This window comes from Oxyura jamaicensis, chromosome 20, assembly GCF_011077185.1.
Source record: "Oxyura jamaicensis isolate SHBP4307 breed ruddy duck chromosome 20, BPBGC_Ojam_1.0, whole genome shotgun sequence".
Classification (NCBI taxonomy): Eukaryota; Metazoa; Chordata; class Aves; order Anseriformes; family Anatidae; genus Oxyura; species Oxyura jamaicensis.
In genome coordinates this window covers 11,605,422-11,620,202 of record NC_048912.1, presented here as the reverse complement: position 1 = coordinate 11,620,202, position 14,781 = coordinate 11,605,422, and the positions used below count along the sequence as shown (strand labels likewise).

Below are 14,781 nucleotides of genomic sequence, written 5' to 3'. Positions count from 1 at the left end.
TTTTTAGATAAATGAGAAAAATCATGAATGAGCCACAGAAGACCCTTTGAACCACAAGAAATAAAACAGATGTAGCCAATAACAGGACTGGGACATAAGCAGTTCCACAACATTATTGCTGAACTTTCCTAAGAGACTACAGTACTTCCACTGCTTACCATTAATAACACTAGAAGAAAGCCTTATATTATATTACGGTGTGTTACAGTTTTACCTCTCTGGCTGCTGCACCAAGGATGACTGCATCATTTAGAAAGTTTGGCTTTTTAGGTTTGCAGACGTCTTCATTTGTTCTCAGTCAGCAATCAAGACTTTGGCAAGTCAGTTAGCTTCCTTCAGTTCTTCCTGCATTGAAGACTGGTATGTACTGCCAGTTTGTACTTTTTAAAAAATATATATAAGTACAGTTATGAATTGCGGAGTGCTTATGTACTTTAATTGGGAGAAAAAGAACAAAACTGATATAAAAACAAAATTACCTGCGAGATCTAGGTTTGTTTTGCCTGGGACCTATAAAAACCATCTATAACAAAATAAATGTAAGAATCTTAACGTTTACAGTCAGTAAAACTGAGGAATGTGTTATTCCTCACCTGTAGCAATGCTACTGTGCCATGCACTCTCAACAACAATAACTGTTAAACAGTTATTGTTCACATTGTCTAAATGCCAGCAAAAATATTTCCATGTTTTATTTTGGTCTGACAATGTATCTCCTGCAGGTATTGTCATCTCTCTCAAAATGAATCTCAAAGCCAAGTTCAGGGCTATGAATCATTCTTATAACTATCTAAATGTTATCCTGAATTTATCTAGCAGATACAATGCCCCGTAGTTTTAAATTACAGAATGGATCTATTGTTAAGAAACCTGATACGTAAAAATACTACAATTTTCCTTCCCTGGAGAAGGGATTCTCAAGCAATCCATTCACCTCTCTGCTATATTTTAAATGATGTGTTTATAAATTATGATAAAGAAATGAAAATATAAACACTTTAGTAGTGAGGTCATTAAAACTCCTGTAAGCTCAGAAAAAAATTCTTTCAGCATCCTGTTCATGAAGTTCATACACACTAAATATATTATTGATTAGATGTAGGCAAGTTATTGATACTGTCATTATTCAAGAAAATTCAAGTAAAGTCCTTAAATGCAGCCTGTCATCTATTATGTTAGAAGAGTTCACACTTCCATACAGATGCTGCCAAAAGATCTTCTTTGTCAGATTGCAACAAATATAGGAGAACACACCATATAATGGCCTTGGTTTATAAAGAGATGAGCAATAACAAGTTCTTGGATATTAATAAATCCAATCTCTCCTTACATAATGAATTCTACTCCATTTTTACTGCGCTAACAGTAAATGTTAGGTGAAGAGATGAAACTGATGTTTGTCAAGAAAGGATCAATGAAGAAGAAAGAATTCCTTTTATTTCTAGATGTTCCTTTGAATTCAAATACCAGGAGATAACGTCTCCATGTATAAAAAGTAATGATTTACTGTTTTCTCCTGTAGTGCAAGATTATTGCTGGAGGAAATACATTGCTGCTGAAGGAGCACATATTCAGAAGGGACTTATTTTCCCTTTTTTTTTTTTTTTCCTCTTTTTTTTAAGGCACAAGTCTGCTCTAAGTTACTTCTGTCAAAAATGTAATTCAATTCCACTTAAATACTCAAATTGGGTATCTATATGTTTGACCCAAAACTAGTTTAAAAGATTTGCTTAAAATCCTTTGAAGCCACGTAAAAACCTAAGACAACAGGCTTCTAATACCATGGGAGTTTTAGATCATTTGAATGTTCAGAAGATAGCAAGATGTTGTATTCCCTATTGAGGCTTAAATAGCTCCTTGGGAGACCAACAAAATAAAATGACTTGGATAGCCTTTGAATTTGTCCCTCAAAGTCCTCAGCATTCATTCCATTGGTATGAAAATGCAGCTGTTTAGGTTCTAGGCTCACTCCCTTCTTTTAGGAGTCTGAAGGAATATTTTGGATAAGCAGGTCTGAGTATTCCTGCCACTGTACCTCTTAGAGGTTTCTATCTGCTATAGAAAAGCATGGGTTTGGTGGTGGGTTTCACTACCACAACCACCACACGGAGTAATTCAGGTTCGGGTGATAAGAACTCTGTGAGAAGGAGCAGGCATTGCACACACTGAGAAAGGATCAGTTGGGAAGTGCTGGAGCCACTACCCAGCCCATCTGCAATTTGCACTGAAGTGAGGTGAAAAAAGATAAAAGATTGTGGTTCAGTTATTCAAGCCTTGCAGTTTTGCTGCCACAATTCATTTCCTTAATTACACTAAAAATCATTTGCCCTAAGTGTTAACAGATTTTTTTATATATATATTTTTTCTTCAAATGGTAATATATGTAAAAAGCCTTTGGGGCATAATGAATTATAGAATATGTTTTCCTTCACTAGGATTGGAGAAAACTCGTGCAAATTTCATAAATATAGAAAATTATTATTGTAAGACCTTGCAGAAGTCAGGTTGGTAGAGTGCATGTTCAGCCTTGTGTTATTCTTTGCTTGGTTGGTTGGTTTTGTTTTAAAATTTCTCATCCTTGTTTAATAAGCCTATTCCTTAAAACTAACACAAATACAGCCAACTCAGTCTGGCTTTCATATCTCACTATCTTCCCTCTGTACATACCTCTGTAATAGCACACCAATATGTTTCCAAGGACTGTGCTGCATTTCCTGCAAACCTGAGGGCTGTAGAGTAGGCGAGATTCTAAGATTACGAAAGTATTGCAAGATGCACACATAGGGTGAAAATAAATCTGGAGAAGTAAGCAAAACAAATGCCAGCTAGCCCTATCATGAAAATAGATAAAGCAATTCAGGCCCCTTGTAACTGTGTCTCCAAGAAGCATTTAAGAGGACGGTTACTTCACAAACTGAGTCTGGAATCTTCTTTTATTTAAAAGAAAAGCTTATGGCTCTGTTTGCTTTAGATAAAAGATAGGGACTTTGAGAGAACCAGGGAGAAAATTACAGAAAAACAGGAAATAAAAACTCATGCCTTGATAAAGAAGTAGGTACTGAAGTGTATTGTACTTAAGTGAGATTATACACTTCTCAGGATTCCCTAGCTGAAGCCAGAAATCCCAAGAATACAGCTTTTTGACTAATCATCAGAACAGCTAATTTTGAATGGCTCCTGTTCCTTTCCTGCTTCTCTTCAGAAGATGGAATATGTCAGAAACACACAGCCAGGGTGGGGACCAGTAAGGACAGTCACCTCAGAAGTCCAAAATACCATATGTGTAGTGGAAGTTGTATCAGAAAGTTACTGGTTATGTGAAACATTCCAGCATTTGATTTCCTGTGAAAAGACAGATTTTGAAAGTAGTTCTACCCACAGCATCTGACAAGCATAATTAGGGGAACTTTTCACATCCTCATAGAGTTGAAACAGCAAACTGCTACTCCTTTCCAGGAGACATCCAAAATTCACAACATACAAAGGCCTGACGTGTCATAATTTTAAAGTTTGATCGTGACAGTATCAGGCAACTGCCAGCTTTATGTTGAATGTAACATACTGATGCAATTATGGAATCCAAAATAAATTGAGGTTTACTGTCCGGAGAGTGAAGTTCATACATCTCAGGAGTTCCCCTAGCCCTCCCTTCCGTTGTAATTAGGAGCAATAACTACACATGGATGAACACACATTAGAAGTTTTTATTTTTCCCATGAGAAATTATCACAGATGTAAGGCAAGTAGAGTTTGAAAACAATACCAATTAGATCTTAAGTGTTGAAAGTAAGAAATGAAAACAAGGAACACATAAAAAAGGGAAAGTACTAGAGCAATTGAAGTTATTTTTTTTTAAAAAAAAAGCTACTTGTCACCATTGTTCTGAAAATTGTAAGCAGTCTCAGAGTAAAGGCTGCCTCAGTAACTGATACCCAATGAAGAAATGCTCCATTTCCCTTCTCAGAACTCTGCACACTCACTAACTACACATTTGCAGGACAGTAAAAAAAAAATAGACTTGTAACACTCAGCTTTAATACCTAACTCCTTTAAAGATGCAAGAAACTATCCTTTTCTCTCCAGAGAACAGAACTGATGTTACAGTAAGTGCTAGTCATCTCATTTTTCTTTATAATCTCAAAGGACCTTCATGTTGTGCTCGACTTAAAAACTACGCCCACTGCCCAAGAGTGGGGCATTTAAAACCTAAGAATATTTGGTCCTTAGTGTGAAAAAAAAGCACTTTAATTTTCAAGTGCCATCAAGTTCACATTGTCACTTTGCTTCACTTCCTTAACATTCTTAGTCTTGTACTTCCACTGCACTACAACTACTCATTCTAATTACATTAACAGGACCCAAAAATAGCTGTGCAAATGGAGCTGTATCTGGGAACAGAGAAAAGGAAAATGGCAGGATATCAGCAAAAAAACATATGAAATAAGTAATGCAGTGCATTCTTTTGTTCTCTCATGGTAGCCAGACTTCCAACCATTAGCCATTTTCCTCAAAATCTCCACAGTCTGATTTTACAGCTCTGTAGTCACTTTCCTTTCCAGAAATCCCCTCTTGTCCCCACTCACTCAGAAGAGCTATGGCCAATGAACTAGATTATCATAAATTCAGCAATCAAATTTACATGGCTCTGGAGATGCAAGTGAAATAAGCATTGCATCTTCATTTCTTTTGTCATACTTTATCAACCTCTTTCTCTGCTGGTGGTAAAAGTCAATAAAATCCTATTAACACTAAGATCTTGTATTAAGTTTGACAGTTTACAAATTACAGGGGTTTTCATTTCAAGTTTGAGCAGCTTGAGATACTCTGGAGTTTCACTGTATAAAATTGTTAAAGTTTGAGTAAAGCTGATAAAATAATTTGAATGTATTTTTCTCTTCTCCTTTCAAGGAAGGTAACAGAAACAAATCAAACTAAGAAAAAACACTAAAATCCTTTCTGAGAGATTCACATTAGCCTAACCAGGAAAATCAGAAGAATCGTAATAGATGTGTGTTTAGAGCAAAACATTCATCTGATCTCTCCATGGGCCTGATCCAATTGCTATTTGAAAATAAAACAATCCTTCCTATTGACTCCGAGGAGTTTGTATCAAGCTCTATTGCTCTCTATAATCACAAGTAACCACTCCAGCAAAACGAGTAACACACGCTAAGAGAATAAGGCTTAAAACAACTGAACCTTTAAATAGGTAAATAAAGATTCCAGCAGCTGGGATGAAGCTGGCACCTGCAGAAAGAGCAATCAACAGTATGGCTGACCAGCTGGCAAATAAATTAGGAGTTATTCCAGAACAAACCTTGGGACAAGTCTAAGGCTATTCCAGCAATTGGGCAAATTGCCATAATCTGCACTTATTCACCTCATGATTTCAGTTTCTGTTTAGTATTATTTGAAGAAAAACACCACTCCCAGCTTGTGCTATTCTTCCAGTACTAGCTTTCTTCACTGAAAGACAGTTTTCATAGTTTCTCTCCGAGAGGAACATGGTAGCAGAATGCATCTGAGCAAGACATAGAAAGCTTTCCCAAACAGGAAATAAATCAAAAACAGGTGACTGGGAAAAAAAAAAAAGAACGAAATTTACCCAATTTCAGGGAAGCCTCCAAGAATGAGCAATATACATGTCTGACTTCCCAACTAGCCTATGAAGGTAGAATGGTTGAAAAAAAAAAGTAAACAAAAATGTAAACAAAAAATAAAGGGAAGTGTGGAAGAAAGTGGAAAGAGAGATGTAATAAAGTAAAACTGGGGAGCAGGACATGGACAAAGATCAGCAGAGATGAAGGCTAGGCAGAGAAGAAATAAGCAAAGCAGCAGCTGAGGGAAGCTTCCCTGTACATTGTTGCTTTAACCTCTTTCCATGGAAACATACTTGACCTCATTTGATGTGGATTGTGAGCAATAGCAAAGTCACTATTAGAATGAAGGGCAAGAAGGTTTTAACACAGCTTTAGGTTAGATTCTGACATTCTTCTCAAAATCTTTTCTAAACCTACAGTCCTATTTCTGAACAGATACAAAATATCCTTTATTCCTTGCAGAAGATAATGCAGAACTACATTTTTTTCTTCTCCCGTCTTATAAATAAGGTCTTCACAAATATTTCCCTCCCCTCCAATTCACTGTCATCGTTACTTTGAACAGACTTTGAAATACCGGGAGCAGCCTCACTCTTTGATTTCATTCCTAGTTTTGCTTTATTCTTGCTATTCAATTTAACAATCAAAACAGAGATATATATTTTTTAATTAAAAACACACAAACACTACACATTTGCCTTTTAAGCATAGAGTTTCAAATTCTGTCAAAAATGTAGTACCTACTGGACATCGAAATATTTTTTTCTGATTAATTAGTTTACTGAATCAGGATTACACCACCCAACTAGATGATCTGACCAGAAAATAATTATGCATCGACTATCAACACTCTTTTCAATACAATTAAAAATATCACATGGAATTCACGGCTACTCAGATTCTTCAGATCACCGCTCTTACTTGCACGTCTTGGACTGCTCACAAGACAGAGTGGGAGGCTTTATTTTGAATCAAACATTGCCTCTATAAGGATGTTTGCACACAGCAATAACTTGCCAGTGTTTAAGGCCAGAAGCATTATAAACACCCACTTATAAACATTGAAACGTATCTTTCTTCACCTAGAAATTGCACTTTGTGTGCAAGATAACTTTTTCTGCTTCAAGTTATTGGCTGAATAAACCAGGTAGATTGTATATTTACACACACGAGCAGTGCATCAAGCATCTGTGGACACTTTAAAGTTGCTGCTCTGACATCTGATGCTGTCTGCTGTCGTGTTGTCCTTGAGCTCAGGGTACAAGGACTGAGTGACAGATTCTGTGAATTCAGCACTACAGTTAATTTGTTGGCACAATGACTTCTCTGTGTTAAGTGGTTAGTAGTACAATCTTGCAAGTTTAAACTTCTTCCTAAAGAGCAAGATAAAGAGTCGCCTTTCTATGGCACTTGGACAAATCTGCAGTGCGGGTAGGACTCCAGGGGTGAAAACTGAGAACTATATGCAAATTTTATATATTTTTTTAAAACAGTGGCCCACTTAAGTTGCCAATTAAAGTTCAAGTAGGTCAGTCAAAGCATTTTTATTGTACATCCATGCCTTAATACCAACCTTAGTGTTTAAGGTCAGGATTTGAAAATTAATATCATAAAACCAGGAAAACACAAGTATTAGAAAGCTTTTCATCTGAAAATATTGCTTGAACTTTATAGTACATTAGCCGATCAAACTTTGCATTCAAAGCTACACACGCAATATGTATGATCTGGTGAGCCACATTCCTTTACTCCATGCAGTTTATTTCTGAGCAACTAGTACATACGTACAGAGGATAGGTTAAGTGCCCAAATCACCAAAGGGGGAAGCCATCTTAGTAATGTTCCCCAACCAAAAATGAAATAACCATATGCTGTCAAGTTATAAGTGAAATATAAGCGTAGTGCATAAGACTAACCTTCTCTCTGCCTCCTTGAGATACTGTTATGAGCAACTCATTTTCAGCTTATATCAGGAAAGATCTCAACATGCTTTGGTGTTTTACTGCTGCACTGACTAACACAGCATGCAACCAACCCCTTTTATTCCCTGGTTCATCAGGTTTATGTTTTTATTTACTTGCTGTAAATTTTAACTCTGATGGTATCCAACACAGGCAGCTCCGAATAAGATGTATTTTAAAAGATATCGGTTGACAGTCTGACTCTGTAAAAGCCAGCTTTAAAAAAAAAATTATGTGAACTTCTTTTATTTTTAATAAATACATAGCACAACAGTCAAAGGGGAGGAAAGAAGACACAATGAGACTCCCCACCACCACGTTTTCCAGCTTGTGGAAACACCCTGTTGTGCTCTTGCAACGGTTTATTTTGTACACTCGGCTGGAACCGGCACTTTCATTTCCTTGCTGCAAAACCTGACAATGCAATACATTGCCTCACATAGGGCTAGATGCTCAGCTAGTACAAAGTGACAGAAGCCTGTTGATCTTCACATCCGCCTGTATGTGCATTCAATCACACACCTACATTCCACCAAGGAGACGGTGTCTCCAGCATGTTCCATGATTGCAAACTGGCTGCTTTTGCTTATCCTCCAATTTCAAACGGTGCTAGGAAACCCTAAATGTGCTACTGTTTAGAAGTGACAAATAAGAATCTTTTTGGTTTACCACTATTGTAAATGGAATGATTTTGCCTCACCTACCAGAGTAATTGATTTTGTATGATAAACCATTGTCATATCAAGTGACAAACTTACTATTTAGCAGCACCCTTTTGCCAGTGGACAACAACATGCTATTAAGCTCAAGAGCTAAAAGAGTCAATGCTTTCCAATGACAACAGTATCTCATAACTGTTCTGTGATCCATAATTAATATGTTGAAGATATCCGTAAATAAAGAAGTTGAGCCAAAAGTCCATTAATCATTTAGACCTGGGTACTACCCAGATGGAAAGCAACACCACACCAATCAGAAAGCCTTCTCTAGATGAGAAACCAGAACTTTAAAATATGGATCTTTGAAAGAAATATTTATCAAATAGGCTGTATTTCTGAAGTTCAGTTATATATGTTTTAAGATTCTATTCTTTCTTAATGGCTAGGCAATTTTAACTATGCATCAAGATTTATCATATTTTAAGATAAAACTATATATTCAGACACTCTCCATCCTGTTCTGATTAGTTGATTAACTTCAGGTTGTTGTTCCATATAAATCTAGTATGTTGGAATCCTTGACTATATCTCCTCTATGAGAAAAAAATCTAAGAATGAAAATATTAAAAATATTGACCTTTAAAAGAGAAGTATTCTGCAAGGTAACAAGAGAAATAGTGTTTAGGCGCACATCTGACTTAATTTCCCTATACTCCTCCCCCACAAACCAGCAGAACTAATTCATCAAGCCTCTGCCTTCCTTAGCACCTGTATGCTTTCAATGATTCAGCAGGAACTGTTAAACACCTGGTGTTTTGCTTTTTCAGAGTAGTCCAATTATCATTTGGATTGGATCAGAATCAGGTTCTTCTTACAAATGGCTCAGCTGCCCTCACTTGAGATCATTCTTCATGCTCAGACAGTCGCTCTCAAACAAGGGATGGTGTACAACATGTCTGAAACAAGTTTTATCATCTGCCTTTTTCAGCTTTCCTAGACTCAAAGTTACCCCATGTAACTGAGCCTGGGAAACATACAATGAGAATCAGAAGCTCCAAGGAGACAGAAAGTCCTCATTACTGAAAATAAGGGACAACAGGGCAGTTCTAAAAATCATTAAGAATCATTCTGATAGAAGGGTAGTACAGGCCAATCTCCAATGGATCAACAGCAAGGGGCGCTTCTGTTCAACAAACCCCTTGGCACCCCTTCCCTCTACCCCCACCATCCTTTGTGCTGTCACACATACACCCACAAGCACACCACCCCCACTCTTTTCCAGATGTGCTCTAGAATACTCACAAAAAGCATTCAGAGAATAGCTTAACCTTCTTCCGCTCATAATATCGTGTAATACCTCCATGCAAATGCAGAGACTATTGCATGCTGTAGTATAAGTATCAGTTCTGGCTATTAGACAATATATTATGAATAGAAAATTGCAAACTTCTCTAAATATGAGATTCCCCTACTGAAAAGCTATATCCAGTTTTTCAAGGCAGTTGATAAGCTTAACAGCATTCTTTAAGCAAACCCAAAATAAAACTCAAGCTTGTGAACAAACAGCATGTGAAGTAGAAAAACACTTGCAAATAGCTCAGCAGACAGGTTACCCATGACACTTATTTTAAGCAAATCCCATCCAATAAGCAAAAACTGTTTACTGCTGGAATTAAAATGCTAAAACATCTAAATTGTGTTCTTGATCAAAATATTGTATTAAATCTGTGGTCAGGTTTAATTGACTTCAAGAGAATAATAAAAGATTTGGTTACTACTGAGTAAAATAATTTCATAATTACAGAGAATATGTTTGAGGTAATGCTACAAGCCTGTAAAATCCTGTCTTTCTCCCTTTAAGAAATAAAATTTGCTATTACACTAAATTGACACTTTCACATTTTATTAAGTGTCCTCTCTTTAAAAGCTCAAGATCAATAAGACTCTACTCTAAGCATTAAGCAGCCAGAATATTTCCCCATGAAAACAGTGTTTTAGAGAAAATTGGGTCAACTTCCTTTCTGCCTGTACTACTTTGTATGTTACTCAAATTACACTAAAGTGTCTTTGGATTGGAAGAACACTCAACAAAACCACTCCTGACAATTACAGGGTTAATGCTGATTTGAATATCAGGACAACAACAAAACAAAACTATACCAAAAAATATTTAAAAGCAAACTTGATCTTATTTCTTTACAGCAACTGCTCCGGGACAGGCTAGTTAAATCTTATTTGCAAGTTCCACAGTCAAAGCTATCTTAACTATAAATACAATTAACCGTTCCTCAGCCTCCTTACATTTTTTAAAGCTCAAACCATAACATTATAAAATAATGAGGATGATATTATAGAACACTTAAGTACTTATTTCAGGCATTATCCTTAATTATACATTTTACTTGAACAATTTCAAGTGGAGCTTATTTCACACTCAGCAGATGAAGATGGTAGTCTCTTCAATTATTTCTACCTCTCCCATCCAGTCATTTTGTGGTACCCACCCTCCAGCAACTAGTTAATTTCAAGATGGTGAAAAGAGTAAGAAAATCATATTACACAAACAGACATTTTCAAAGTTGCAGTGGACATAAGGAATGATACCACTAGCAAAGAGAAAGGTAAATAAATATATAGAATTGAATGAGTTACGTAGAGTAAAAGCAAACCTTAGATGGTACAACAAACTACAAATTGAACATCTCATATTGAAGTATTTTCCTGCTAGTTCTAGTAATAAGAGAACAGAGGAAAAAATATTAATGCAAAACAACTTTGTAATTAAGATAAATTGACAAGCATTAAGAGCTTCATTCTCTTACCAAATTCAGTAGTTTTGCTACTTCGACTCCCACCTCTAAATCTGTGAAAAGAAACAGAAAAACAAAAACACCTTACACACAGGAAACAATATGCACAAGTGTGGAATATTGTTAAAACAAAATTTTAATCATAACTTTAAGAGCATTTTCTGTGCCTAATGTCTATTTAGGAGTGTAACTAAAGAGTACTAATGCAACGTAATGTGTGCAGCAAAAAGGGACCACCTACATCAAGTTTGTTTATCATCAGCCATTTTACAACCCCGACTAGTTTTTTTTTTTTTAAAAAAAAAAAGGCAACTCTTGTTATATTTTTTTTTCTTTCAGACTCGATTCCCATATGTTTACAGTATCTGTTCATAGACTTTTTAGATCTAAGTTCTTTGATATACAACCAGCTACTTCTGCACAACTTTGTTAACTGAAATCTAAACCCTATAGGAAAAAAAAAATACATAGGAACGAAGAAACAAGCTTCAGATTTAGTTCAGAAACCCACCATTTATACAACAACTGAGAGTACATTGAGTTGGAAATTTGCAAGTGAGAGATGCAGAAAAATGAATGAATGGGAATTCATTCCTTGCGTGGTTTTGAAGAGAGGATAGTTATCAAAGAACTCATGAATTTGTTTATAAAATTATGCCTTATGTTGTCTACCATATCCTAGCTATCTGTTCTCTCCACACAGATATACTGAAATAGTTTGGGACTATCCAACAATACGAGACTAGTTTTTTGTGTTAACATTTCATCCACCCATTTCCATTCCCTCCAGAGAAGGAACTAATGCCAATTTCACTATAGAATAGTGAAATAACGATCCTTCATTTGTGGTCAATATAAAATCTTCAAAATTAAATCCACTTGGAAAACACTTCGGTAAGAGCAGACAAGTACATGAAAATTACTTCAAATTGTTAACTTATCTTCAAAATAAGTGACATATACTTTTCAGAAAATAGGAGTTCAAGAAGCTTGATAGGAAAAGCAGCTGTAAGGAATTAAAAAGTTTCTGTAACTGCATTATTTTTTCCTACACATGCCTAAAGCACTACTAATATTAAATAACTATAATTTGTTTTATTACTTGTTTGTGATACACCATGCATTAAGTGCAAAAATTCAGACAGATCCTAGAACAACAAATGTAGTATTAGATTTTCAAAACAAACAAACTACACAGAACTCTCATTTAAAGGCCTTATTTAGAAACAGAACAAGTAATCTTCCCAACTGAAGGCAAAATTAGACTCAGGAACTATGCAGAGCTGAGAATCAAGTGTGAGCTAAACAGCACAACAACTGATCATCGAGTTTTAAAAACAAAGCCAAATACGGATCAAAAGAATTCTTTAGTGTGTCAAGTATTTAAAGAACGAAGTCCAAATTTAATAAGATGCAATTCTGAAAGCAAGGAGTAATTCATTTAAATTGCTCATCTTACCAATAGTCCTAACCCCATCCACAAAATAGCATATAAACCTGTAGTATTTCTTCAGGAAAGGGGTCCTCACAGATCTCTCTTCCTCTCAGCTCAGAATTTTAATTGAACTGAGTTCTGCAAGCTAACTAAATGATGCATGAATGTGTATAGATTCAAAGTTCAATTTCTTCAATCAAAAATCCAGAAGGCATTGCAAAGTAGGCCTGGCAAAAGGAAAAAAAAAAAAAATAGAAAAGAAAAACAGCATCTGCTAATATTAAACTTAGACTTTGCCACTCCAAACAGAATTACAAAACCTCATCTAATGACAGAATAATTAGGCATACATAGAGCAATCACTGGCACATTGTCAGAAATAGGGTATTTTTTTTTAAAAAAAAAAAAGATTCAACTATCAGCAGTTTCATTAGTAAGTCTCTAGCATTTGCTTCCCCCGACTAACTCTAATCAATGAGTCAACTGCAGCAGGTCGAAAGCAACTGTGATAAAATGCCACCTTATGAAGTAACTGCCTTCATAGATCTTACCAAATGAGTCATAAAACTATTCATCAATATCACTCCTTGTGCAGTACAGCACCGTTATGAGGTAAGCTCAGGGAGTTCTCTGATCAGAAAAGCTTACTCAGTTATTCTATTTGCAGGCTATAAATCATGACTTCTTACACTCCATACCACCATTAAGTAAGGCATGAAAACCTCCACTATCATTAGTCAACAGCTAACAAGCCATTAACATTTTCATTAACAGTGTTGACAAATTCAAATTGATTATAAAAGCTCATTCATATCATATCCTAAAAGAAAATGTGAACTAGATCATTAAGTTGTCAGGCTGTTGCATTCTATATCTTCTGTATATGTTTTCTTAAAAAAAAAAAAAAAAGTATTTCCTTGTACTTCTGAAGCGTACACGATGTCTAGTTATCTTCTTAGCCCCCTCAGATTTGTTTTGCCACTGCTGTATTAACTTACAAACTTACGGTCAGTAGCTATGTGATGTTCCAACTTCAGCCTGAGTAGTAAGATGGTACATATACACAAAGGAACCCCCACAAAAAACTTGGCCTCCCCCCACCCCCAGGAACAGAGGAAAAGAAATGGAGAAGATGGAAAAAAGATGTCAGTGCAGCACTCAGAAATTTCCAGAGAAACTTCGCTAAAACTAGTTCTCTTAAAATGCAGATGAACTGTTTACTTTCCAAAATTATTTAGGACGTTTACCATCCATGCAATCAGACACACATTTCAAAACCTACATCTACTCTTTTCTTTGTGTATCCTTAGCCCATCATACACCTTCATCCTACCCACTCCGTAATATCCTTTATTTTCAACAGAATGTACAATGCAATTTTTTTTAAAAAAAAAAAAAAAAAAAAAAAAGATGCTTTTTAGTCAAGACTTAGAAAGAAGACTAATACAGAATAAAGACAAGAAGAGGAATGAACCAAAACCCATATTGGGCAAATTTCTCAGAAGATTGTTCAGATAATCAACCAATAAAATTCAGATTGGGATTTAACAGACTACAGAGATACTAACACCTAGAGTAGAACCTCTAAAATAGAGGGTGTGCATTTCTATGTGTTTATGCATCCAGTTATTTAAGAGGAAAAAAAAACAGCCCATGGAGTAATTTTGAATTTGGACTTGCACATTAGAAAGACATTAGAAAACTGCAGCTATAAAGTCCTTAAGACAGTGTTTTCCTAACCAATATGAAACTTAAAATGAGGAATAGTTGTGCAGAAATATGAACAAAGAAAAAAACTTTATGACAGATTATTATTTCAGTTAACAATAGCGAAATCAGTGTTGGAGCTATTACATACCTACTTTATAATATAGTTTTGTACATGTAATTAATGTTAATGCCAGTTGAAAAAGAACATCTACCTAGTCCGCTATTTCATCCACATGCTTTTTTGTATAAGGAAAGAAGTGCCTTGAGTCACCATAAAAAGTAGAAGACCTGATTTACTTAAATATAGCATTAGGAGAAAAAAAAAATCTGACTTCATATTTCCCAGCACAACTGACATGGAATTCCAAATACTGCTTTTAAAAGAATGCCTTTTTTGTTAAAAGAAACAACAACAAAACTTTTGATGATTAGGTAATAGTGTAAGAATATTTGACACATACAGTTAATTCAGAGCAGAATTTCCCAGCTTCTGATAATTTTAATGTGAATTACCTCAAAATGGCTTCCATAACTTGCAATGCATCATTCCTCCCAGCAAAGCTCAAATAAGAAACAACTACAAGGAAATAAATAACATATAGCTTG

General features: G+C 35.5%; 1 long non-coding RNA gene across 1 annotated transcript; it reads right to left on the bottom strand.

The window, feature by feature from the left end:
- Positions 1-12,381: 12,381 nt before the first annotated feature.
- Positions 12,382-13,575, bottom strand: LOC118176834. The gene is made up of 2 exons (XR_004755539.1): positions 13,464-13,575; positions 12,382-12,692 (listed from the first exon to the last, which is right to left on the bottom strand). It is a non-coding gene; the product is annotated as an uncharacterized LOC118176834 (long non-coding RNA).
- Between the last annotated feature and the right edge of the window lie 1,206 nt (positions 13,576-14,781).